This window comes from Myotis davidii, unplaced genomic scaffold, assembly GCF_000327345.1.
Source record: "Myotis davidii unplaced genomic scaffold, ASM32734v1 scaffold187, whole genome shotgun sequence".
Classification (NCBI taxonomy): domain Eukaryota; kingdom Metazoa; phylum Chordata; class Mammalia; order Chiroptera; family Vespertilionidae; genus Myotis; species Myotis davidii.
This window is the reverse complement of record NW_006383018.1, coordinates 1,256,399-1,262,029: the sequence shown is the minus strand read 5'-3', so window position 1 is coordinate 1,262,029 and position 5,631 is coordinate 1,256,399.

The window sequence follows — 5,631 nt, the reverse complement described above, 5'->3', positions numbered from 1 at the left end:
AGTATTCCATCGTGTAGATGTACCACAGTTTTCTAATCCACTCATCTGCTGATGGGCACTTAGGCTGTTTCCAAATCTTAGCTATGGTGAATTGCGCTGCTATGAACATAGGGGTGCATATATCCTTTCTGATTGGCGTTTCTGGTTTCTTGTAACCCATGATTCTTTATCCTAAAGCAGCTATATTTCCTTTTTTTTTTAGCAGCTATATTTCTTGTTTCCCCTTTCTGTCCTGTCTATAGACTATAATCCTTATTAGAAGAAAACATAGCACACATCTGGCTTTCTATGTCTTTATATCTAGCATATTAGGTTATTGATATTATAAATAATATCTATTATTCATGTGTGTCTCCCAGGTGTGTCTGTTTGCTGGCTCTCTTATTCACATTTCCTTTTTTCCTTTTTTTAAAACTTTGTTTTATTGCTTAAAGTATTACAGAGAGTATTACATATGTCTCCTTTTTTTTCCCCCTTGACCTTTCCCCGGCCTCCCCCACCCCCCAGTGTCTTGTGTCCATTGGTTGTGCTTACATGCACATACAAGTCCTTCGGTTGATATCTTACGCGCCCCCCGCCCCAACCCTCCCCAGCCTTCCTGCTGCAGTTTGACAGTCTGTTTGATGCTGCTCTGCCTCTGTATCTATTTTTGTTCATCAGTTTATATGGTCTTTATTATCCATAAATGAGTGAGATCATGTGGTATTTTTCTTCCATTCCTGGACTCTCTTAAGCTGTGCAGTAGCAACGCAATACTGTGAGAAAATGATGGTCAATTGCAATCCGAGGCATTGATTTCATTAGCAATATTATTATGACAGATTGTATCATACACACCCTTCAAAAATACCTTATAAACACCATTTTACTGAAAAATATTTGAGTGTCTATTTGATAATAATCAAATAGTTAATTATTATTCATGCATCCTTATTAGATGAGTTTCTCAGCATGGAGGTCAAAAGCCTTATATTAAACTCATCTCTGTCTTTGTTTTATTCAGTATGCAGAGTTTAGGTTTTGACAAAACTATGTGCCCATTCTTCCATTTCTTCTCTATTTCCAATATAATACTTTTTTTTGTTCTGTATCGTAGTGCTAAGTTCTAGCTATTGAAAAAAATTCATTGTCTGTTAACCTACACTTCAGCATTCAACTTCTGCAAGGTCCTAAAACATAAAGGTAGGAAACAACAAAAAAAGCATATTTCTGAAAATTAAATAATTCACAAATATAGACTTAATATCATTTTCTTCCATTACTCCCTCTTCTATTTATAAATGCTTAGGCCATGTCATCCATTAAACTCAGCTATGTAATTTTCTCATAATGTGTACTCATTTTTAACTTTCTGGTTATGGTGGAACAGAATCTCTATGTCCAAGAGCATTTCATCCATAACCAGAGAGAGTTTTAATATGTCACTGATTCTGTTTGTGACAATATACACTTTGGGAATTTAGAATTCATAAACTAACATTGCTAATCAGAGCAGGTAGAATTATTGGCGGTGACTAGTGAATGGATATGTACCTGGAAAGTGTTTGTACTTTCAGGAAGTTTTGTGATTAAAATAAAAATCAGTAATAGTAGAAACTCTCATTGAAGATAAGCAAGTTAGTTTCTCTTAATACTTAATTAATATAAAAAGGGTGCTCAGTGACCTGCAAGTATGCATAGAATATTCCTAATCCAACTCCTATTTGAAGATGGATTAATAATAACTGCTTGCTTAAAAAAAGGGTGGGATAGGTAGTATCCTATATGCCATTCTAGTTTTAAAAAAATGTATTGATGTATCGTATTAAATCTAAAACTATATATGAATCAAAAATAAGACTCCCAATTGGAAATATTTTAAATTCTAACTTAGAATAAAACATATTTATCACAAGAATGTAATATTGGATATGCTAATAAATCCCTAGATTTATATTTTCTTTCTCAACTTAAATTGCTTAATATATAAACCAAAAATATAAATCAAAATCATATTTAAGTTAAACTGTCAACAATGTCTTTTGGTAAAATATATTTAATTTATAAGATATACTGTTTTCATTTTTACTTACTTATTAATTATTCTCAGAAGTTGCTATATAATTTACAAGTGAAACATGATCATTAAACATATATTAAGGAATTATGCCAAGAAATGAAAAATTTAAACTTTCTGGCTGTTATTTGTAAAACTCTCCTAATTACCTTGGTGGATCAGCAGGCAGAGTGGTTGTTAAATACACTAGTCTCCTCTTATCTGTGGGGACAGGTTCCAAACCCCTAATGGATGCCTGAAACCACAAATAGCACCAAGCCCAATATATACTATGTTGTTTCCTATCCATGCATACCTATGATAAAGTTTAATTTATAAATTAGGCAATTTCACAGAGAGATTTGTTCTTACTGTAAGAACTTAGCAATGTCAACTTATGATGTTTTATTTCTTTATTAAATTGAGAACTTTTATCTTTTCACTTAGAGAAAGTACTTTACAGTTTCTTTTTGGCATATTTGAAGTGCCAGCATCACTACATTTGCACTTCAGGACCATTATTAAGCAATATAAGGCTTACTTGAACACAAGCACTGTGTTACCAGGATACTCAAGATGGGCACTAATGGGCAAGTAGCCTATATAGAGCCTGGGTGAGGTACACAAAGGGGTGATTCAAGTCCTGGGTGGGACACAGCAGGACACAAGATTTCATCATGCTGCTCGGAAAGGCACACAATTTAAGACTTCTGAAATGTTTATTTGTGGAATTTTTTTAAAAATATATTTTATTGATTTTTTACAGAGAGGAAGGGAGAGAGATAGAGAGTTAGAAACATCGATGAGAGAGAAACATCGACCAGTTGCCTCCTGCACACCTCCCACGGGGGATGTGCCTGCAACCCAGGTACATGCCCTTAACCGGAATCGAACCTGGGACCTTTCAGTCCGCAGACCGACGCTCTATCCACTGAGCCAAACCGGTTTCGGCTATTTGTGGAATTTTTTATTTAATCTTTTTAAATCATGGTTGACTGTGGGTAACTGAAATCATACCTCATCAGGCAATGACTAGGGTCAAAAGATTGGTGTTCTGCTTCTGGTGTTGGTCATTTGTGCTCAGGAAATAAAACCTTCTGGGGCCACAATAGATCTCATTTGTAACTAGAGGAGAGGTGTTAACAAGAGTATTCATGAAAAAGAGGGGGAATTGGAGAATGGGGAGGCCATGCTGTATGTGGACCCTTCGAAGTCTTATGAAGGCCTCTCTCTGAACTATTTTCGATTGTCTTTAAATGGACTAATATCTAAGGCAAAGTTTGCTTGAGAGGAGCAGCATTTTCATTTTTAAACTTCTGTTTAATTAGGCACCCTTAGTTACCTGAAATCCTGAATTTGAAGAGGAATTGGAATAAGAGAAGGTGTAGAGAGAAAAACAGGCAGAACTCTGTCCACAGTCCACCTAGCATCCAGTAGCCCCTTAGGCACATCAGTGGGAATCAGTAGGACTTTTTCCCAGAACCCAGACTTCAACTACAATCGGTCAATATTTTTGGCTTAGTCTCCCTTTTTGGAAACACCTGCAAGTTTCCCATGGCAACTCTGCTCAGTCAGCTCTCTTTAGTCTTTCACTTGAGTAACCCTATAATGTTGAAGCCTCTTAGCAATCCTCAGGCAATCACAAAGCAAAGTGGAGCTTTTGGGAGAGCAGGTTATCTTTTACTATTTTTGTTAGAAGTAATTACCATTTTCACAGTTAGCTAAATGATTTCATCAGCAAATCCATCTATGTCATGTAGACAGGAGGGCAATGTGCTGTTTAAGAGTGCAGATGATGCTTAAAAATTCTAAGCTCCTTAAGAATGGAAATAGCCCTAACTGGTCTCTCTCAGTGGATAGAGCGTCAGCCTACTGACTGAAAGGTCCCAGGTTCAATTGCTGCTGGAAGCCGGTCCATCCATGCTGCTTGATACAGTTGCTGCAGGGAAGAAACATCTGCACAGCATATGTTTCAAGGGACCTGGCATATATGGCATACTGTTCTTAATATGTTTGCTCCCCTTCTTAGTGCTATGTGTTTTAACCAAGGTCAACTCTCTGAGAAAGGTTGTTTCCCCAGGTGGGGATTTTCCCCTGGCATTATGGATTAACAGGACTAAGGAAGGGAATAAAACCACTTAACTACATGTGTGTCTTTCCTTCTTCGCCAACTCCATCCACACCTTTAGGAACCCCTGGACCTGCTAGGGTTCGACCCCAATAGATTCTGGTCAAGGGCATGTACCTTGGTTGCGGGCACATCCCCAGTGGGGGGTGTGCAGGAGGCAGCTGATCGATGTTTTTCTCTCATCGATGTTTCTAACTCTCCATCCCTCTCCCTTCCACTCTGTAAAAAAATCAATAAAATATATTCCATCCACACCTTTAGGAACCCCTGGACCTGCTAGGGTTCGACCCCAATAGATTCTGGTCAAGGGCATGTACCTTGGTTGCGGGCACATCCCCAGTGGGGGGTGTGCAGGAGGCAGCTGATCGATGTTTTTCTCTCATCGATGTTTCTAACTCTCCATCCCTCTCCCTTCCACTCTGTAAAAAAATCAATAAAATATATTTTAAAAAAAAGAATGGAAATAATCCTGCTCCTTCCCCCCTTTCCAGAAGTAAGGTACTTAAGTTATACATTTTCCTAAAATTTACATTATATCTGCATTTTTCATAAACAGAGGTATAGCATTTTTAAATATTTCAATGATTTCATAAACTCTACATTCTAATCTCATCCCTCAAGGAATCTGACTGTGAAGTTATTTCAATGATACAAGTATTTATTTCCAAGATACAAGTATTTATTACTGCGCTAGATTTGAAATGTTTTAACTCTATGGCACTTAGTACAAGACTCAGGCATGCAGCAAGGATTGCTGAGGGAATACTGTGAGATTTCACAGCTCATAGGATTACCAGATGTAGAGACAGATGTTGATCTTGTTTTGCAGAACATCTTTCCTTTTGATTCTTCAATGGCACTTGCCTTGGATCTAGTCTCTATAAATATTGAGCAAGAAAGCAGACTATATAACAGTCTGCTTAGGGTAGAGAGCAGATGAAACAATACCCTCCCCTAAATACAGAGAAGGAAAATGCAAAGATTCATAATTTGAGCCTCTTAAATTGGAAAATGGATCGAAGGACAGTTTATCTACTTCGAATAAGTATCTACTATTTACCAGCCAATGAATGAGGCTCTTTGGAGAATTAATTTCACATGTTTTAAAGGTATTGTAGGGTTATTTGAGCATTAAAATATTTATTAAAGTGGAATTAGCAAAGTGTCTCTTTAATCTAATAGACTTCCAATCAAATTTTCTCAGAGAACTATTAGAAAAATGACATTCCAAAGAAGCTTCTACTTCACCTTGATGTAATTTACATGGAGGGACTCTTGCTTCAGACTATCTGAAAGACTGAAGAATTTAGTTCATCAGTGCTGTCTGGAATTACTTTCAGAAACACAGAACATTTTTAGTGACCTAGTGTAATTTAAAAGGATTCACAATGGTGAGAGATAAACCTGATGTACAGGGTAAGCCTGGGGTGTTCTAAGATGCCCCGAGGCTGTCTCCACAGTCTATCTC